The sequence below is a fragment of the Macrotis lagotis genome, chromosome 6 (assembly GCF_037893015.1).
Source record: "Macrotis lagotis isolate mMagLag1 chromosome 6, bilby.v1.9.chrom.fasta, whole genome shotgun sequence".
Lineage (NCBI taxonomy): Eukaryota > Metazoa > Chordata > Mammalia > Peramelemorphia > Peramelidae > Macrotis > Macrotis lagotis.
The window spans coordinates 199,414,544-199,437,675 of record NC_133663.1 but is presented as its reverse complement, the minus strand read 5'-3'; the positions used below and the strand labels follow the sequence as shown (position 1 = coordinate 199,437,675).

The 23,132-nt window shown below is 31.9% G+C and overlaps 1 protein-coding gene and 1 non-coding gene across 2 annotated transcripts in view; both read right to left on the bottom strand.

Moving 5' to 3' along the window:
- The window catches only part of ROBO2 (roundabout guidance receptor 2), a 795,143-nt gene that overhangs the window by 353,544 nt on the left and 418,467 nt on the right, over positions 1-23,132 (bottom strand).
- On the bottom strand, positions 8,480-8,552 carry TRNAK-CUU (transfer RNA lysine (anticodon CUU)). Its single transcript has one exon. It is a non-coding gene; the product is annotated as a tRNA-Lys (tRNA).

Below are 23,132 nucleotides of genomic sequence, written 5' to 3'. Positions count from 1 at the left end.
TCTATGGTACTTTTCAGGATGATATAGTTTCCTTCCTTGTCTCTTTTAACACTATTTTTGCAGCTGCTTTGACTGAGATAAGTATTGCTACCCCTGCTTTTTTCACTTCAGCTGAAGCAAAATATATTTTGCTCCAACCTTTTACCTTTACTCAATATGTATCCCTCTGCTTCAAATGAGTTTTTTTGTAAGCAGCATATTGTAGGATTATATTTTTTCATCCAATCTGCTATTCGCTTACATTTTAAAGGAGAGTTCATCGCATGGAATATTCTTTAAAACTATTACCAATTTCTATCTAAAACAAATAATAAGCATTATATATAATGAGGATAAGTTAGAAACATTCCCAGAGGTGAAACACAGATGCCCTATACCACAACTATTATTCAATATTGTATTAGAAATTTAGCTCTAGCCATAAGAGAAGATAAAGAAATTTAAGGACTTAGAATCAGTAATGAAGAAATAAAACTCTCAATCTTTGCAGATGATATGATGGTATACCTAGAGAGTCCTACAAATTCATTTTTAAAATTGCTATAAATAATTAGCAACTTTAGCATAGTTGCATTTCTATGTGTAATTAACAAGGATTAGCAAAAAGAGATAGAGAAATCTCAATTAAAATTACTTCAGACAACATTAAATACTTGAGAATCTACCTGTCAAGGCAGACTCAGAAACTATATGAGAACAAAATCCTTCTTGCACAAATAAAATCAGATCTAAATAAGTGGATAAATGCCAAATGCTCATGAGTAGGCCAAGGTCATATAATTAAAAATGACAATTATACCTAAATTAAATTACTTATTCAGTGGTATACCAATCAGACTTTCAAAAAACTACTTTAGTGAACTAGGAAAAATAGTAACTAAATTTATATGGAGAATAAAAGAGTAAGAACATCAAGGGAATCAATGAATAAAATACAAAGGACGATGGCCTAGCCATAACAGATTTAAAATTATTTTATGAAATGTCAATCATCAAAGCTGCTTGTACTGGCTAACAAACATAGTGTGGTGTAAAAGAAAGAACAGTAAATGACTATAGTAATTTACTATTTGATAAATGCACGATTCCAGCTCCTGGGATAAAATTTCAGATAAAAAAATGCTGGGAAAACTAGAAGATTCTATGGCAAAAAACTAAAGACCAACATCTCACACCTTATAAGGTTAAAATGGGTACAGTATTTAGACTTAAAATATAATATTATAAGCCAGTTAGGAGAAAAAGGAATAATTTGCCTGGCAGATCTATAGAATGGGCAGCAGTTTATGAACAAAGAAGATATAGAGATATTATAAAAAAATGATAATTTTAATTACATTGAATTAAAAAGTTTTTGCAGTAACAAAATCATTGCAACCAAAATTAAAAGAAATGTACTAAATTGGGAAAAAAAATTTATGAGTTTTCTTGACAAAGGACTAATCTCTAAAATACATAGAGAACTGAGTCAAATTTATAAAAACATGAGTCATTCCCCAATTTATAAAGTTTTAAAGAATATGGTGAAGAAATCAAAGCTATTCCTTGTCATATGAAAAAATAGCTCTTTTTTTAAGTGGCAAACAATTGGAAATTGAAGGGATGTCCATCAATTGAGGAATCATTGGACAAATTGTGGTATATGAATGTGATAGAACACTATTGTTCTATGAGAAATCATGAGGGAAAGGATTTCAGAAAAGTCTGGAAAGATTTGCATAAATTAATCCAGAGAGAAATGAGTAGTCCAGAAGCACACACTAACAAAATGAGTTGATGTTCAACTATGATGGAAATATTCATTTCATCAGTATAATAATCAAAGCCTAGGGGCAGCTAGGTGGCATAGTGGATAAAGCACCCGCCTTGGAGTCAGGAGTACCTGGGTTCAAATCTGGTCTCAGACATTTAATAATTACCTAGCTGTGTGGCCTTGGGCAAGCCACTTAACCCCATTTGCCTTGCAAAAACCTAAAAATAAATAATAAAGCCTATTTTGAAACCCTTGTGATGGAAACTACTATCTATATCCAGAGAAAGAACTGTGGAATTTAAATGAAGACCAAAGCTTATTATCTTCAATTTTTAAAAGTTGTCATGCATTATATCACTTTTTCTCTCTCATGTTTTCTTCCATTTGGGTTTGATTCTTCTCTCACTTCATGATCAATAGACCTATATTTAGCATGGTTATAAATATAGAGCCTATATTATTTTGCTTTATGTCAGGGGAAAGAGGGAATTGAGAGGAGGGAAGGAAAAAAATGTTAAATTCAAAATCTTGCAAAAAAAATGATCATTTAAAAACTAACATTACGTGTAGTTACAAAAGCAAATAAATAAAATATTGGAAAAATATAAATAAGATCTATTTTTCAAAAGATACTAATTAATATTAAAAAAAAGTAAGATGATATTGATTTGAAAAACTTAATGTAGGAACTGCCTAAAATGTTTTTAAGTCTTCAGTCTTCAATTTCAAATGCACTCATTAACATTGATTTTTAGAAGATTAGAAACTAGAAATTTATTCTTCTTTTCCTTTTTTTTGAATTTTATTCTATCTTTCCCCACTTACATGTAAAAATAAGCTTTAATATTTATTTTTTTAAATTTTAGTCCCAAACTCCCTTCTACTCACTCCCCCTCCCCTTCATTGAGAAAGCAAATTATTTGATAAAGTTTAAAATATGTAGACATGTAAAAATGTTCATAATAATCATGTTATGTAAGTAAATAAAGGCTTCCTTCCCCACCTCCAAGAAAGAAACCTCAAGAAAAAATATATTCTTCTCCTCATTTTCATTTGGTCCAGTCTGGTTTTAAAGATGTTATTTTCTTCAATAGCTTTTGTGTCTCCTTCACTAAGCTGTTGATCACTTTTCAAGATATTCTGTTCATGACTCTTCCCAAATTTTCCTCTTCCTCCCTTACTTGATTTTCAAAATCCTTTTTGAACTCTTCCATGGCCAAGACCAATTCATATTTTTCCTTGGAGGTGTTGAATGACTTTCTTTTCTTCTTTTGAGTGTATATTTTGATCCTCTTATTTCTATAGTAAATGTCTGTGGTCAGAATTTTTTTCTTTGGTTGTTTACTCATTTCCAAGTTTATGACTTCACTTTAATTCTTTGTTAAGATAAGACTTTGCTTCTAAGGATGAGAGAACTGTCCCAGGCTTTTGGGATTTTTTGCAGCTGGTTTTACAGATACTTCTAGAAATCTGCAAGTTTCCACCTTTTTCAAGTATATATATATATATATTTATATTATATTATAGATTATAGATTATATTTTATACATTATATATATATTTATATATATAAAATCACAGGAGAGATTTTTACTACTCTCCTAGGCTGTGCTCTGATATGTAGGCGTATTCCTCTCTGCTCTGGAACTGTGATAAGTGTTCCTAATTCCACTGTGAAGCAAGTTCTCTTTTGTGCTATTTCTCCTCTTCTTCCTGGGACAACATCTTACTTGCCTTAGTATGGGCAAAGCAACAGAGTCCTTCCTCAATGATAGCAAAGAGTCCCCTGCAATCTCTTTCTAACCTCCTTAATTTCTGTGAACTGAAAGCTCTGGAAGCAACTTCCTCTAGCGATTCAATGGCTCCCAAGGACTGCTCTTATTCCACTGAGGTCATGTCTGCACTGCTAAAACCCTGCAGTGGTCTATGGTCCATTCTCAATCCGGTGCAGCAGACTTTTCTTGCCTAACCTCCAAGTTGTCCTTGGCAATATCTGGGCTATGAGGTCTGGAAACCACCACTCCTGCCAATGATTCAGTCACTTCACTTTTGTTTTGGGATTGTTGAAGCAGGTTCACTCCAGTGTTACCCAGGCTGCACTGTGCTCCTTTCTCACCCTGGTGCAAAAGACTTCCTGCAGATCTTCCAAGTATTCTTGAACTGGAAAATAGTTTCACTCAGTCTTTTTTGGGTGGTTTTGCTACACTAGAATTTGTTTAAAGGTATTTGGAGTGGTTTGAGGGAAGAGTTCAGGCAAGTTCTTGTCTTTCACTCCACACCTCACTTTATTCTTTTTTGTTTTGTTTTGGTTTATTTTTAATTTATTTTTATTTTTTTAATCCATACACACACACACACACACACACACACACACACACACATATATATATATATATATGTATACATATATATATATATATATATTATTAAGATACAAAATTTCCTTTTACCCTCTTTTCCCATTCCCCTCCCCTCAGTGGCAGTCAGGTTAGCATTGTATATACATGTTTTTAATAAACATGTTTACAGATTAGTGATTTTTGGTATGAGGAATTAGGATTAAGGGAAAGAGATATATAAGCGATAATTTTTATAAAGTGTTCATCAGATTCTGAAGAGTTTTGGGGGTTCTTATACTTTTTTGTTTTGTCTTGGTTTTTTTTGTTTTTTTTTTTTTACTCTTGATGAGGATAGCATTGTCCATAGTTGGTCTAATACGGTTGTCCCAGCTCTCTGAACTACTGAGAAGAGCTACTTCCATCAAAGCTGATCATCTCAGAATGTTATTGTTAATGTATACATTATTCTCTTAGTTCTCACTTTATTCCTTATATGTACATCTAAACAAGATAAGGTTCAAAGAAAATCCTTATATTTTTCTCTGCAAATTTTGTCTCAGGTAGTCATTTTCCTTCAGATTTAGCTGTCTCTCACTATTTTTGTCTCTCGCTGTCTCTCTCTTCTCTTTTTGTCTCTGTATCTCTTTTCCTCACTCCCCACTTATATGACATGCTTCAGAACACTGATCTGTAACATTAGGCAATTCGTTTTGCAAATATTTCTTTTTTCTCATTTGAGTGTAAGCTCAAAAATATATGCATTTTTAGATGTATGCATTTTAAATAAGCCTCCAATGACAAACAAAACTAGATAGAACATGAGTTCAAGTCCTAACTCTAACACTTACTAACGATTCTTACTAAAAACCTCTCTGAAACATTTTCTTATCCAAAGATATGAAGTTATATAGATTTGCATTATCTTCTAAAACTCATTTGAATTAAAAGTTTATAAAATATAAAGATTTCTTCAATTAGAAAAAAAGTATTGGGATTTTCTTTATAATATTTGGTAAAATAATTAATACTAAATTCTGAAGCTTCCTTATTCTAATATGTAAAAGATCTGTGATTTTATTTGATATAGATTTTGAAGGGACTTCTTTTAGTTCTGCTCTTGGCCCTACATATTATTTCATGTTCTTACTAATAACCTACTCATCCTAGAAATGTCTGTGCTTATCATGACTCCTCTTCCACTTCTCTTACCAGAGCATATGATGTAGGACCCAAATTTTCATGCTCCTGACCCACCAGAGTGAGTCCTCTGCCCCACTGGCTACTACTAATAATACTAAAATATGCATTATCAACATGGTTCTTCCCTGTTATATGTGTGATCTTCAATTTTCTACTCTTCCCCTTTGCAAATGCTAGTATTCAGTAGTATGCTGGTAAATGTTTAACAACCAGCTCTCTGAAAACAAAAATGAATGTGATATTTTTTCAACTTATGTTTGATCCTTAACTCCTAATTCTTTTGACCACTCCTTATATCCAATTAGGGTTTAACTTCTTTAATTTGTACCTTTGTAATATTCTCTCCTCTGCTACTGTCATCACTGTGGTGCATAAACTCACCACCTATCACCTTAACTATTCTAATAGTCTGCTGGTTGGTCTCACTTATTCAAGTTTCTCCATTCTTGAGATGGTAAAAACTGCTTGAATCATACTCTAATTAGATTTCATTGCTTTTCTTCCAGGCCTGGAATGTTCTTCTTCCTCATTTATGATTAATTATTCTCTTATTTCCTTCAATTCTCAGTCTAAGAGGTATCTTCGACAAATAACCTTTTTTATTCCTCAATCTCCCTAAAATTACTTTCAATTTATCTTATTTAAATCTTATTTACACAAATCTGCTTCCTTTGAATAAATTTCTCCCATTAGACTGAGTTTTTTTTGAGATCAGGGACTGTTTTTGTCTTTTTCCCCCCAACTACTTATAGGCACTTATAATAAATACTAATTTATTTCTTACTAAATGTGCTTATTATCCCCATTTTATATAGAAATGGAGAGTGTAACATGAGGATCTTGAATATGTTTGAAAATTTGTGAGCTAGAATTTTAAGTGAATAAAGAATCATGGAGGGGGTAGCTAAGTTACTCAATGGACAGAGCACTGACCCTGGAGTCATGAAGATCTGAGTTTGTCATTTAATAATAACATAGTTGTGTGACCTTGGACAAGTCATGTAACCCTATTGCCTTGTAAATTGCCCCCCCCAAAAAAAAAAACAGAATCATGGAGTCTCTTGAACCTGGATAACATTGCCAAAAAAAATCTCACTTGGGTGAAGGGGCTACTCAACCCAGCAAAGACAGAGTAAGGGAAGCCAAAAGAAGGCTCTTAGCCACTGAGCAGATCAGTAATGTAGGACCTTGGGTTCTGGTTTGGTGGGCCAGTAGTACAGTAGGTCAGTAATCAACTCCAGCAGAGAAAGCAAATCCCAAGCCCTGAAACACCAACTCAACAGATAGGACTGGGTCAGACTACCACAAAGCAGGGAGAAAGCCATAAGGCCACAGTGTAGAAAATCAGTGACTAGACCTCTGGCCCCTAGCACAAGAAACTTGGAACTGTGACCCCCAACTGTGGGCCAGAAGAAGATTTCATTTTTTTTAAATGAGTCAAACATCCCCATAAAGCCCTAATTAAAGAAAGCTACTATGACAACAGGAAAGATAAAATGCTAAAATCGGAAGACAAAAATGACCAAATGCCTATGTGTGATGCCTTAGACACCTCACTATTACTCAAATCAACATATATTTTTTGCCAGTAGTATTTCTGATTATTGCTAAGGCTAATTATTACTATAAGAAATAATGAGTTACATTTGCTAAGGATGCTTTTCATGCTATTGTTAATTTTTTTTTTAATTGTGGGATAGTCTATCAAAGTCTTATTTCATTCCAATGCTAAACCAGAACAACTGGATCTTTCCTCAGGTAGACCAAGTTCACTATACCATTTTTAAAATCTCTAAAAGTAAAAATTCACCAGGAATTTTTTCTTTCTTAAATTAAATTAAATTAAATTAAATCTTAATTCTTTTATTTTTATGAAAGTTATTTATCCTCCTTAGAGCAATTAACATTTTGTTAAATAGTAATAAATTTCACAATATATATTATTACATAAACCATTTACCAATTCTCTTCACTAATCTCAGGATAACAATATTTAACATTATTATAATAAATATTACTTGTACGTCAAGAGTATATGAATTACTATGAGGAGTAAAAGCAAAAATACAAAAATAGAATTGCCTATGAATATTGATTCTAAAGACATATTTCATTGATTGATTGGATAATTCAAAACCAGGTCTAGACTAAAAAAATTGCTGGATTTAACTCAGAAAATACTAGGAGGGTAGATAATATTGTCTGATAGACAATATTGTCAAAACATAATTTAGGCAATGAAGTCACTTTAAAAGTTATCTCTCTCTTGAAAGGGTTCTCATTGATTAGGACATTACCACAATGATTATTGTGAGCACACTATAAAATCCTCTCTTTTATTTGGAAACTTGAGATAGAAGTGAAAAATAAACCTGATTTTTGTCTTTTGAAATGGTAGAAATGGTGCAGGGAAATGTAGAAAATTACAAATGTAGCAGAACCAAAATCTGTAATTTTAAATGCTGTTAAATCTTATTAAATGGGTGTAGGTTTTCCACTCTTGAGATGTAAATTGGCTCCCATTGTTTCATTGTTTAATGTAAAATTTGTATTCTGTCTCTTCATTCCCAACCCCCAGCCACCTGAATTTGGTCACATAAGGAGAAGGGAATTCCTCTTTTTCCCTCAGAGCAGGACATAGGGGAAGGCATATAAAACCTGAGTTGGACTTGTGCTTGGGGCTGCTCCTCTCTCTCTGGCCCAATCAACTCTTCTTGACTGTTCTTTATCTCTGTCTCTCTTTACCTGTCTCCCCCTCTCTGTCTCACTCTCTCCCAGGTGACCACATCTAATTTTTGTAGTCTTAAGGACTTGATGACCCTTAGGGAAGCAAAGTTTTTTTACTTTGCTTTATTTCATAATAAAATTCAGAGCAGTTTTAACATCCAAGAAAGCATGTAAATTCCTGTTCTTTTCAGTGGCTACTAAATTCCTGTGTTTATCTGGTGACCCCAGATCCCAGAGGCAGCATAAATTTATTCTTTAAAGATAAGTTCTATGTGTTTTCCACATTTTCTTCTCTTTGTGTTGTCTGCCAAACCTGCCATGCATCGCAAGGTAGCGGAAAGTGGAAGGAGTGGTAGGAGACTACCATTACTTTTGTTTTATTTTATTATTTCTATCTCGTAGATTAGTTGGAGACAATTAGAAAGAGTAAATTTTCTTGATGTCAAAAAAGAGACTTGCATGCCCAACGTGGGGCTTGAACCCACGACCCTGAGATTAAGAGTCTCATGCTCTATGGACTGAGCTAGCCAAATTTACACAATACAACTAGCATTTCATTATTTTTTCATTTTGCTTAGATTTACTTTGCTAATAAACATAACATATAATAATTAAATTGTTATCAGTAAAAATTAGGAATTATACTTTGAGGTACATTCAATAAAAATTTCACATTAATTCTTTTTATATCAAATGTTAAGCTGTAAACTCCTAATGTTCTATAGTTATAGTATTATTATACCTTAGTAATTAGTTTTTTCCATTTTTCAGTCCAGTGGGATACACCTTCGAATACTATTATTGTATTATTATGTCTGTTAATAATTTTAATATGTTATACTCCTAACATAGTTGATAATGATATGCTAATTTAAAAATCTATTCTGTTTACAAAGCAGACAATTTGTTGAGACAACTTAATTGAGAGGCTTTAAGAGGGAAAATTAATATTTTCTTTTTATGGCTGTCTATAAAATGCACAAAAGAAATAAAAACAAACAAAAAAGACAAAAGAAATTAAATTTAAAAATGTGTGAAGGGTAACTAGGTGGCACAGTGGATAGAGCACTGCTCCTGGAGTCAGGACTACCTGAGTTCAAATCTGGCCTCAGACACTTAATAATTACCTAGCTGTGTGACCTTGGGCAAGCCACTTAATCCCATTGCCTTTCAAAAAACCTAAAAAAATGTGTGGAAACAATTATATATATATATATATATATATATATATATATATATATATAATATATATATATACACACACACACACACACACACACACACACACACACACACATATATATAAAGTAGTTGATGAATGAATAAATATATGAATGAGTGAATGAATGAGACTTTATGTACTTTGTATCAAGCATCATACTAAACACTGAAAATGCTTACAGAAATAAACTCATTATAATGGAGGCAAACACCTAAGATGAGCATGTGGACTCAGTTAAAGTGAGGATGGAAAAATTATTAGAAGTGCAGCAGATGAAAAGGTCATGGGTTCTTAAGATGTGTCAACTCAACAACATTGAGAAGGGGTATCATGTCAAAATGACCCAGAGATTATTGGGACCTCCAGCAAGAGTGTAAATGGTGGCAAGATAAGTGAAAGAGCAATGGGGAAAATTGTTAAGAAGTTTAGAGTCTAGAGGAGAAGAATAAGTATTTTTCCCTTCTGGCAGTAGCCCAGTTGAAGCTTCCGCCCCCCTCTCACCTTTGGCCAAAATCCCCCAAAGCCACACATACTCTTTGCTACATTATTTTCAAAGCTATTTTACATTATTTTTTAAATCTATTTTACCATGTTATTCTCCAATAGATTATAAGGTCAATTGTGTTGAATAAATATTTCTCTTTGTATTTCAACAAGTAGTATAGTTGCACACACTTTATGTTTGTTCATTTGAATTCAATTAAATTTTTATTTTCTGCAGGAAACAATCAGATCTTTAGCAATTCCTATAATCCTGAGTCTCTTATGCTTCCCCATTTCCTTTTCTACAATGCAAAGCAGGTGATTGACTCTGTTTCCTATGTGATCTTAAAAGGCTTCAAAAAATTACCAAATATGTACCCTAAGAGACTAAAATGAAACTGACTCTCCCTCAGTTCTCTAATTAATTTTCTTTTTTTTACTTGGTTACTCATTTTTTCATTCCTAGTCTTCCAGTCATCATAGTGACTGAGACTCTTCCTATATTTTCAAGAAATGGAAAATCCTCAAAACAAAAAAGACACAAGCCTTGAAAATACTTTCTGTGGTCAGTGAAACCAATTATTAGGGGGGGGGTCTATACATTTAGTTTTGGAAGTCTCTAGGATAGTCATCTTCATTAAAGTATGCTCTATTTTTTCAGACCTCGCTTATGTATGTTACTCTTCTTCAATTATAAAATTAATTGCATTTTGAATTTTTTACTCAGTAAAACCCATGACTACTGCATTCCTTTACAAACACCAATCAGTCTACATTATGAAATGTTTATTTCATTGTCTCCAATCATATGAGATGACTTTTTCCTTTCCTGCCCTTTGATGACCCTATTTCATTTTTAACTGATCTATACAGCATATATACATTGATTTGGTAGACAAAGCTCTGTCAAATGGAATCAATACATCATTCCTTTAGTAGCAAGACTGGCTCTTCTTTAGTTTATTTTTATTTTTTAACAGATCAATACCACTAAAGTAATGCATTACAAATTGGGAGTATAATTGCTCTCATTGTTGTGCTGGGAAAATGACAATATAATCTTATGAATAGATTTTTATATTAAAGATATTTTTAAACTGTTCAATTTGCAAATATCCTATAGTTAAATTCATAATACCTAAGGAATGCAATTTCTGAAAAATTAAAAAAAATCCAATTCCCAAATAATTGCTTCTCAATCATGTAATCACAAGTAAACATATAGCCAGTATGAAAAGTCACTACTTCTGGATTAAAGTAAATATCATTGAACTCAAATGAAACTGAATTTTATATTTTTTTATATTCTATCATGTAGCTCTTCTCCATCAGTCTAAAAAGAGCCCAAGTTTAATTCAATTATGAATAAGAAGGAAATATGTAAAAATAATGCTAATTAATAAACTAAAACATTTCTTAGAAAATTTCCAGAAAATAGATGACTATTAAGAATATTGAGTCTAAACTTTAAATTTGTCACAAACTCACATTGGGCACTTGTGCAGTTCAATATTCAAATGACACAATGTAATTATAACAATGACTTTTTTAAAGAAATTACATGGTTTCTAATATTTCTTTAATATATTCTATACCTACTTCTAAATCTGAATTGCTGTGGTTTATCTTACTGTAGATAGGAAACAATTATTTTCCTTGAATCTCATCAATAGATTCATTAACTGGATTTCATCAATTTTCCTGTACCATGAAAATATTAAATTGATTTAATGATTTTAGATTAAGTATACTTTTTTATTGAATCATTTGATCACTTCATGGATCACACAATAAAACAATAGTATCAGTCTTTATTAAAATAAGAAGCTATCCAAAAAGTCATTAAATTATAAAAGAGTAATAAGGTAAACAATTTTCCTAATTTGACATTAAATACCACTCACTGTTTTGCACTGATTCACTATTGACTTACTCTAGTATTAACTAATAGGGAAACAGACATCTTTGGATTATCCCTAGTTACAAGGAAGAAGAAAAAAATGTATAAACATGAAATTGCAAATTGTCATCTCAAATAAACAGCAGAGCATTCCATATAATAGTTTTAAAAATAATTTTAAATTATCATACTTATTAAAATAATCAAAATTTGAAAATTTATTTTGCCTGTTTAATTTATCTTTGATTACCTAATTTATAGACATATAAAAATCAAAAAGTCATGTGATTTGGACTCTGACATATCTAGCATAGTAAAACTATGTTTATATGTTTATATGACAAATTGTTTATATGATTAGCCTTAAAATACATAGTTAATACAAAATGACATATATTATCTTTAAAATTACTGTATTTTTATTTCTAGCATTAATAGCCAATTGTCTAGATCCTTCATAATACCATTTTCATAGTATGAAAAGAATTATGCAAAATCAATGACTTCTAGACATAACGACTAAAAAAGGAAGATATTTAAATTAGAATACATAAGCACAAACATGCATTAAAAGCTTGTTTATGTGTGTATGTGCATATATACCCATGAAATTACACACATATGTATATGTGTATGAATCCCACAGATACACATTCATGTATATATGTATATGAATATATATTGCTCAATTATAATTGTGTGTCTATATGAGTATAACATTTAGGTGCTAGAGAACTAATATTTTTCGTTTTAAACTTTTTTGACTATCTAAAATGAATTAATGAAAGAATGAATATTCATTCACTTCCAACCTATAAAAAATCAATATTGTGTAATTTTCATCTCTCTATTAAATATTGTACAGTTTTGAAGAAACGTCGCTTTTTTATCTACTGTCAAATACCACAATGGAAAGAACAATGGAATGCAAATTCCAACAGCTCAGAGAGCTTTGAGCATGTATCATAGAACAGATTAAATGTTTCTTGTTAGTCTTACTAAATTCAAACAGGTTTATCAACTTAAGAAATTTGGGCTACAATCTGATTCAGTTCAACCAATATATATGCCTATTATGTTCAGAAAAAGGATATGGAAAAGTGCGTAGCAGGTTGGCCTCAGTTGAATTCAAGTTCCCCCTACAGAGGTCTCTAAACCCCACAGAACCATTCTCTAAGACTATAAACTAAAGAGCAGTTAGACTTCTATACTGTTGTGTGCATAACACTCCATGTTATTTATGTCAGCAAAATCACAGATTCTCCAATAATAAATTTTTAAGGCATCATACTGAAGGTACTGAGGATCTATAGCCAAGATTAAAAGGATTCTTGATATAAAGAGGATTATATTCTATTAGGAGATTGCACTCTTAGAGAGGTTACAATTAATTAACCTCAAGTAATTTTTTAAACAATTTTTAATTAAAATATCTAAAAGATCAGCCACCTTAAAGAGTCTTAAAGCAGCTGAATTATTAGTGAGGGATGTTACAATAGATCAATGGAATGTTAAAGGATACCATACATTATGAAATTGATACAAAAAATGTCTTCACTAGAACTTCTTTAACATCATGTCATCATGATGTTTCATCATGTTTCATCTTGACATGATAAAATTAATCTAAACATAGAATTATGGCATATATATATATATAGTTGCTTCAATAGGAACAAGAATATGAGTTTGTGTAGCTAATTTTATTGAAAAAAGAAATAGAAGAATACAGAATGACACAATCATGAAGTTTTTAGGAAATGCTAGTTCTTTTATGGTAATATTAACAGTATTTTTTTCCTTTTTTCTAGAATGATATACCACAAAAAAAACTACTTTTGTGGTATATCAATGGCATGTTGTTTTTTTAACAAAAACCAGGTGAATGTTGTTCAAGAAATGACAATTATTATTGAAAATTAAAAATAGACTTTTAGGTGAATAGGAGCCAAGATTTCTTAAACTCTCATCGTTTCCCTTAGAAACAACATCAAGCGTGTAAACTGATACTAAAGCAACAGAACCCACAAAAGAACAGAGTAAACATTTTCCAACAAAGTTTGTTTGATAGGCAGGGTACACATAACTTAGTACATATGGGTGGGCATGGAGGGGGCAGAGCTTCTCAGGCAAAGGAGAGATCTGGTGCAGAGGACTCTGGCTTCTGGCTCAGCAATCCAATAGCACAGAAGGAAAGTTGGGAGGGCTCCAATACAGGTATCTCAGATCCCCTATTCAGTCAGCACCATTGGGTAGAATGTGCCAGCTCAGATAACAAATCACTAAGACTTCCCAACCCAGAAGACCCCAAGCCCAGTGAGCAAGGTGCTACCATTCCATTGAGCAAGGCTCTAGAATTGACAACACAAAAGTCCCCAAGGACTTTCCCCAGAACAAGTAGTTGGAGACATAACCCCTCAAAAAAACTCAGAATGAGTAAGAAAAATCAGAGAAAAGGTAGACATAAACAAAATTACACTGGAGATAAGGACAGGCAAAACACCCAGTCAGAGAGGGATGGCAGACAAAGCATTAAATGAAAAGCTGCAGAAGAGAATATGAATTGGTTTCAAGTACAAAAAGACATTTTGGAGCAGCTTAATAAAGATTTTAAAAATAGAGTAGAAAAATTAGGAAAACAAATGCAAGAAAAATTCTAAATCTTTTAAAAGGGAGCACAAAAATTCACTGAAGAAAATTAATCCTTTAAAAATACAATTAAGCAATTACAAAAAATAAAAATGATACCTTTAAGCATAAATTGGGAAAATGGAAAAAAATTTAACAACACCTTCAAGAATAAAATTGACTAAATGGAAAGAGATGTGAAAGCAAAGTGAAAGAAAAAAATTCCTTGAAGATTATACTTGGACAAGTGGAGGCTAATATCTCCAGGAGACATCAGGAATAAGTCAAACTAAATCCAAAAAATTGAAGAAAAATATAAAATTCCTCAGTGGAAAAACAGTTGACGTGGAAAATAGACCCAGGAGAAATATTATAAGAATGTGTAGACTATCTGAAATCAAAAATAAAAGAAAGGGTCTGGATAACATTTTTCAAGAAATTATCAAAGAAAATCCTCCTATTCCAGAACCAGAGGGTAAAATAATTATTGAAAGAGTCCACCAATCACCTTCTGGGATTCCAAAAGGAAAATGCCAAGAAATATTGTAGCCAAATTCCAGAATCATCACATTGATAAGAAATTCCTGCAGACTGTCAAAATAACAAGGAGCCCCACGGTCAGGATTATGTAGTACTTGTCAGCATCCACATTAAAGTATTGAGGTGCCTGGAACATGATATTCCAGAGGGAAAAGGAGCTTGGATTTCACAAAGAATCAACTACCCAGCAAAATTGAGCAAACTTTTTAAGGAGAAAAATGGAAATTTAACAAAATAGATAACAAAATAGATGTTTAAATTTTCCTGATTAAAAAAAAAGATCTGAACAGAAAAATCTGGTTTTTAAACAGGATTCTCCAAAGATACAAAAACAGAAAAATAAGTGAAAAGAAAAACAATGTCTCTCCATAAGATTAAACTAGTTATATCCCTACAAGGGAGGAATCTATTCATAGATCTTGAGGATTGGACCTCTATTAGAGGGGCTAAATTTATCTATTTTTTATGTTTTTTTGCAAGGCAAATGGGGTTAAGTGGCTTGCCCAAGGCCACACAGCTAGGTAATTATTAAGTGTCTGAGGCCAGATTTGAATTCAGGTACTCCTGATTCCAGGGCCGGTGCTCTATCCACTGTGACAACTAGCCACCCCGAGGAGCTACATTTAGCCATAAAATATGGACATAAATTGATTTTGTTGGGTTGATTTGAAAAAATTTAAGACAATGAAAAAAAAATTATACTGGGAAGGGGAAGCAGAATGGAATAAATTAGCTAACAAGAAGAGATTCAATTGTCCTATTAGATTAGGATGAAAGAAGGGAGGCATTGAAACTTGCTTGAATCTTATTTTCATCAGATTTTCCAAAAAAGAGGAAATAGCACAGGCACTCAGCTTTACTTACGAATTTATCTTACCCTTCAGACATTAGGAAGGGAAAGGAGGGAAGGGAAGGAGGAGAAAATTAAATGGGGAAAAGTGAAAGGGGAAATAAATTGCAGGATATGATAGAAAAGGAGCAGATTGAGGTAGGTGGTATTCACAAGCAACACACTGGTGAAGAGGGATGAGGTGAAAGGAAAAAGAAAAGTACAAATGGAGGGGTGATAAGATGGAGGGTAATAAAGAGATGGCAATTATAATTTTGAATGTGAATGAGATGAACTCTGACATAAAATGCAAGCAAAGTGGATTAAAAATCAAAATCCTACAATATGTTTTTTACAAGACGCACACTTGAAGCAGAGACATGCGCAATGTGTATAGGGTAAAAGGCTGGAGTAGAATTTATTATGTTTAAACTGAAGTGGAAAAAACAGGAGGAGAAATCCTAATCTCAAACTAAGAAAAGCAAAAATAGATCTCATTAAAATGGGTAATGACATCTTCCTAAAAGGTATCATGATATAAATCATGATATATCAATATAAACATATATGCACCGAGTAGGCTAGCATATAGATTCTTAGAGGAAAAGCTACATGGGTTACAGGAAGACATAGACAGCAAAATTATACTGGTGAAGGACTTAAATGTCCCTCAGAATTAGATAAATCTAATGATAAAATAAGAAGCAAGTTAAGCCGGTGAATAGGATGTTAGAAAATCCATATACAATAGAACTCTGGATAAAATTGAATGGGGATAGAAAATAATATGCTTTTTCTTAGTAGTATATAGCATTTAAATGAAAAGTAACCATGTATTAAGGTACATGCAATCAAATGCAGAAAGGCAGAGATATTAAATGCATCATTTTCAGAAGATATGTTAAAAATCATATGTAAAAAGTACCAAGCAATGACCAAAACAATATTTTACAAAGCCAGAAAGAATAATAAAATCCATTTGCAGCAACAGAAGGTCAAGAATATACAGGAAACTGATGAAAAAATTGAAAGCAAGGTGACCTAGCTGTACCAGATCTAAAATTACATTAGCAGCTTTCATCAAAACAGGCTGATACTGTCTAAGAAAAGAGTAATGGATCAGTGGATTTGATTAGGTATAAAAGAAACAGTAGTAAATGACTATGGCAATTTACTGTTTGATAAACCCAAAGATACTAGTTTCTTGGATTAAAAACTCACTGTTTGATAAAAACTGCTGCAAAAACCTCGAAAATTGTTCCACCAAAAACTAGGCATAGACTTACGTGTCACATCCTATAACAAAATAAGGTCAAAATTTGTACAGGATTTATACAAAAAGTCTGACACCGTAAATTAATTAAGAAAAATTATACCTGTTGAATCTATGGAAAGAGGAAAAGTTTATGATCAAACAAGACAGAGAGAACATTATAAACTGCAAAATTGTTGGTTTCAACTACATTAAATTAAAAAGTTATTGCACAAATAAAATAAATGCAGTCAAGATAAGATGGAATTTAGAAATTTTCACTATATTTGGTATATTTGTCCTATTAGATTAGGAGGAAAGAAGGGAGGCATTGAAACTTGTTTGAATCTTATTTTCATCAGATTTGCCAAAACAAAGGAAACAGCACAGGCTCTCAGCTTTACTTAAGAATTTATCTTGCCCTTCAGACATCAGGAAGGGAAAGGAGGGAAGGGAAGGAGGAGAAAATTAAAAGGGGAAAAGTGAAAGGGGAAATAAATTGCAGGATATGATATAAAAGGAGCAGATTGAGGTAGGTGGTATTCAGAAACAAAACACTGGTGAGGACAATATACCAATTTTCACTAGTGTTATGGATAAAAGACATTTTGAAAATATATAGGGAACTGAAACAAATTTATCAGATTAGAAGTCATTCTCCAATTGAAAAATGATCAAAGGCTATGATCAGGCAGTTATCAGATGAAGAAATAAAAGATATTAATGATCATAAGAAAAAATGCACCAAATCATTATTGATAAAAGAAATGCAAATTAAAACAAATCTGATATACCATCTAACAACACTCAGATTGGTTAAGATGACAAAAATGGAAAATGATCATTGTAGAGAATGGGAAAATTGGGAAACTAATGCATTGTTGGTGAAAATGTGAATTGATCCAGCCATTTTGGCAAGCAATTTGGAAAAAAAATGCACAATAGAAATGTGTATGCCCTTTGATTCTGCAGTACCACTATTAGGTCTACAACCCAAAGAGATTTATAGCAGCTTTTTTTGTGGTAACAAAGAATTCTTGGAATCCTATTGGAAATTGAGGGGACATCCTTCAATTGGGAAATAACTGAACAAGTCATGGCATTTGAAAGTTATGGAGCATTATAGTTCTGTAAGAAATTATAATTGAACTAGACTTTATAGAAGCATGGAAAGACTTGTATGGATTGATGCTAAGTGAGTGAGCAGAATCAAGAGATCATTGCACACATTAATTACAATATTGTGAGATGATCAACTATAATGAATGCAGCAGTTCAATGATCAAAAACAATCTTGAGAAATGTATTAAGTAACATGCCATGCACATTCAAGGAAAAACACTATGAATTCTGAATTCAGAATAGAGCAGATCATGCTATATTCACTTAAAAATTTCTTTTATATTTTCCTTTCATTCTCATGCTTTTTTTTGTTAGTTATAATTCTTCTTTCACAACAAGACTAATATGTAATTATGTTAAACATGATTGTACATGCACAATTTTTACCAGATCATTTACCACTATGGGTAGGGAAGAGGGAAGTAAGGGTGATAGAAAAATGTGGAATTCATAAATTTACAAATGAATGAATGCTGAAAAGCATGTAATTCAAAAAAATTAAGTGAAATTTCAACTAAAAAAGTAAGTTAAAAGGCCATGAAAGATAGATTAAAAATTAATTGGAAACTATTTAACCTAATTTTAAAGAATGAGTGGATCAAACTGAATAAAAATGTGGATAGAAATTATTAATAATTTTTTTCCAAGAGAATGACAATAGTGACAATATACCAAAACTTGTGGGATACAGCTAAAGTAGTTATTAGGAGAAATTTTATATCTCTAAATGCTTATAAGAATAAAACAGCGAAAATAAGATCAATGCATTGGGGCATGTACCTACAAATCTACAAAAAGAACAAATTAAAAATCCCTAATTAAATACCAAAAGAGAAATTCTGAAAAAAGCAAAGGAGAGACTGATAGAGTAAAAGTAAGAAAACTAAAGAACTAATAATAATAGATAAAACTGAGTTGTCTCATGAAACAAACTAATAAAATAACTAAACCTTTCTTAATTTAATTGAAAAAATGAAAAAATCAAATTACCTGCATCAAAAATGAAAAGGCTGCTATCCCCACTACTGAGGAAGAAATTAAAGAAATAATTTGGAGCTATTCTATAAAATTGCATGCAATCCATTTTATATGCTGTATGAATTTTGAATATTATTTACAAAAAATAAACTGCCTGGATTAAAGAAAGAATAATTAAATACTTATATAACTCCAATCCAGAAAAAAAGAAATTGAACAAGTCAAAATTTTAAATAAAATTTTAGCAAATTTATTAGAGCATGTTATTATTAGGATAAAACACTAAGATCAGATAGGATTTTATCAAGAATGCAGGGTTAGTTCAGTATTGGGAGAATTGTCAGCATAATTGATCATAACATAACTAACAGAAATCACATGATTATTTCAATAGATGCTGAAAAAGATTTTGACAAAATACAGCACCCATTCCTATTAAAAACACAAGAGAGAATAGAAATAAATGAAGTGTTCCTTAAAATGATAAACAGTATCTATCTAAAACCATCACTAAGCAATATATGCTATAAACATTTCTGAAAAGATAAGGGGTGGAACAAGGTTGCCTATTATCACCACTATTATTCAATTTTGTATTAGAAATGTTAGCTTTAGCATTGAAACAAGAAAAAGAAACTGAAGAAATTTTGAAGTGGTAATGAAGAAACATAACTCTCATTTTTGGCAGATGATATGACAGCATATTTAGAGAATCCCAGAAAATAAAATAAAGTGTTTGAAACATTTAGCAATATTAGTAAATTTGCAATATATAAAATAAACTGACATAAATCAACATTTCTATACATAAACTACAAGTACAGCAAGATGAGATAGAAAGAAAAATTACATTTAAGGTAATAGTAGAAAACATAACATACAAGGAAGTCTACCTGCCAAGATAAACTCAGAAATTACCTGAAAACAAAATATTTTGCATACAAACAAAATCATATCTAAATGATTGGACAATTATCAATTGTTTATGGGTCGGCAGTACTAATATAATAAAAATGACAATTGTACCGATATTAAATTACTTATTCATTATCATAATAATTAAACTACCAAAAATATCCTAATGCACTACAAAAACTAGTAATAAAATATAAAATGAAGGAACCAAAGATAAAGAATATCAAGAGAATAAAAACAGCAAAAGAAGTTACCAGATTTAAAATTATCTTATAAAGCAGCAATCATGCAACCTGTTTGGTACTGCCTAAGAAATAGAGTAGTGGATCAATGGAATAGATTAGGATAGTAATAAATCACTATAGCTATCTACTGCTTGACAAAGCCAAAGATTCCACCATTCTGTAACAAAATTAATGGGAATTTAGGGAATGGTTATACAAATTGTGATATATGAATATGATAAAATATTATTATTCTGTAAGAAATCATGAGGTGCAGGACTTCAGAAAAAACTAGAAAGTTTCTCTTGTACTGTTGCTAATTGAACTGGGTAGAACCACAAGAACACTACATATTAACAACATTGCGTGAAAATCAACTATGATAGATTTGCTCATCTCAGCAGTACAATAACCAAAGACAATTCTAAAGGATTTGTTAGGGAAAATACCATCCAAATCCAGATAAAGAAATATGGCATCTGAATGCAGATGCAAGTTTAATATTTTCAGTTTTTATAATTTATTTTTCCTTCCCCCCATCTTATTTTCTTCTCCTTTTGGTTCTAATTCTTCTTTCATAACATGATTATTATGGAACTATATTTAACATAATACATAAAATAAATACATAAAATTATGCATTTATACCTGTTATGTTATATAAATTAATAGCCTAATTTGATTACTCTTTTGTAGAAGGGAAGGTGGAAGAAAAATGTGAAACTTAAAATCTTCCTTTGCATTTTTTGCATTAATTTCCTTGATATTCTTGAACATTTTTTCTTCCAGATCCACAACCCAGAAACTGCCAAGGAAAAGTCTATCTCACTAGGGTGAGAGTAGAGCACAGATCCAGCACTAGCAGATGAGAAGCATATCTTGGGAGTCACTGAATCAGAGGGAGCTAGAGCTCTTGGCTCATAGATCACAAGGGGATCAGACAGGGATTATAGGATCCCTTTGATGGCACTGAGAAAAGATTCTTTGCTTTTGCCAAAGTTAGATCTGGGTCTCATTCCTGGGTCACAGTTCCAGGAAGAGGAGGAGCAGTAGAACAACAGATCTTGATACTACAGAGGGATGGAAATCCTGTCAGTTTCAGGTCAGAAATGTTACCCACATACTAGACCAGGAGATTAATAAACATTTCCCCTTAGATCTGAAAACTTCAGATAAGTATCTCTAAAAATAGTTGTAAACTGCTCCCTCCCCAATGCTTGGAATAGGGGGCAGTCCTGCCCTCTCCCTGCCTACCCCCTCTCAATTAAGCCCTACCTTAATAAAGACTTAAAATCAAGTCAAAGACTGGGGAAATGAATGAACAACAGAAGAAAAATACAACTTACCACAGACAGTTACTATAGTGATTAAGAAGTTCAAAACACACATTTAAAGAAGGTAACAAATTTAAAATTCCTACATGCAAAGTCACTGAGAAAAATATGAATTGGTCTCAGGTCATGAGAGCGAGCTCAGAAAGATTTTAAAAGTAAGTAAGGAATGTAGATCAAAAATTGGGAAGAAAAGTGAGAGTGAAAGAGGTGGTGGTGGGGAAATCATGAAAAATGAGTCAACAGATTGATGAAGAGAAGACACAAAAAATATTGCTGAAAATAATCCTAAAAAATAAGACTGAGGCAAATAGGAAAAATTGGTTCAAAAAGCCAATGAGAAAAATAATGCTTTAAAAAGCAGAACTAGCCAAATGGAATTCCTTAAAATATAGAATTGAACAAAGGAAAGCTGATGATTTTGTGAAATTAAGAAAAAAAAAACAAAATCAAAAGAATGAAAAACTAAAAGAAAATGAGAAATATCTCATTGAAAAAGAAACAAATGACTTAGAAATTAGGTCCAGGAGAGATCATTTAAAATTTATTGTACCACCTAGTAATCAAGATAAAAAAGAAGAGTCTACACGTCTTTCAAGAAATTATCAAGGAAAACTGTCCTGATATTCTAGAACCAGAGGATAAAATAGAAATTTAAAGAATCCACCAATTATAACCTGAAAAAGATCACAAAATGAAAACTCCCAGGAATATCATAGAAACAGAGCTCCCAATTCATGGAGAAAATATTGTAACCAGTTAGAAAGAAGCAATTCAATTATTGTGGAACCACACTCAGGGCAACATAAGATTAAGCAGATTCTCTATTAATGTATCACAGAGCTTAGAATATGATATTCTGGAAAACAAAAGAGCTTGAATTACAACCAAGAATCAACTACCCAGCAAAACTGAATACATTCTTTCAGGGGGAAAAGATAGCTATTTAATGAAAAAAGGAACTTTTCAAATTTTTGTGATGAAAAGACAAGAGCTGAACAGAAAATTTGACCTTCAAGGATGAGACCCATATGACACATAAAAAGACAAGCAGGAAAGAGAAATCATGAGAGACTTAATGTTGAACATGTCAAGATGAAACTTGTAACTTGCAAGAACCCTCTCATTTATTAGTTTGAAAGAGCATATATAGACAGGACAGTTGAATATGAAGGGATAATATATTAAAAGCAGATTGATTTAAGTGATGAACAAGAAGTTTCCAGAAAAAAAGGGTAAGGGGGAGTAGAATGGGTAAGTCATTTAACATAAAAAGGACAAGAAAAAGCTTTTGTAGTACAGCAGAAGAGGTGGGAGGTGAGGGAGTGAATGAGCCTTGCTCTCATTGGAATTGATGCAAAGAGGGAATAACATACACAGCTAAATGGGTATAGCAATCTATCTTACCTACATGAAAGTAAGAGGAGAAGGGAATGAGAGAAAGATGGGGCTAACAGAAAGAAGGGCAGATTGTGGGAGTGGGTTGTCAGCAGGAATGGAATAAAATGCAATTAACAATAGTTAACTGTGGGGAAAAATATGGAAATGATTTTGTCTGATAAAGACCTCATTTCTCAAACATAGAGAAATGAGTCAAGATTATAAAAAATAAAGACTATTACCCAATTTATAAATGTTCAAAAAATATGAACAATTCTCAGATGAAGTTATCAATGCTATCTATGGCCG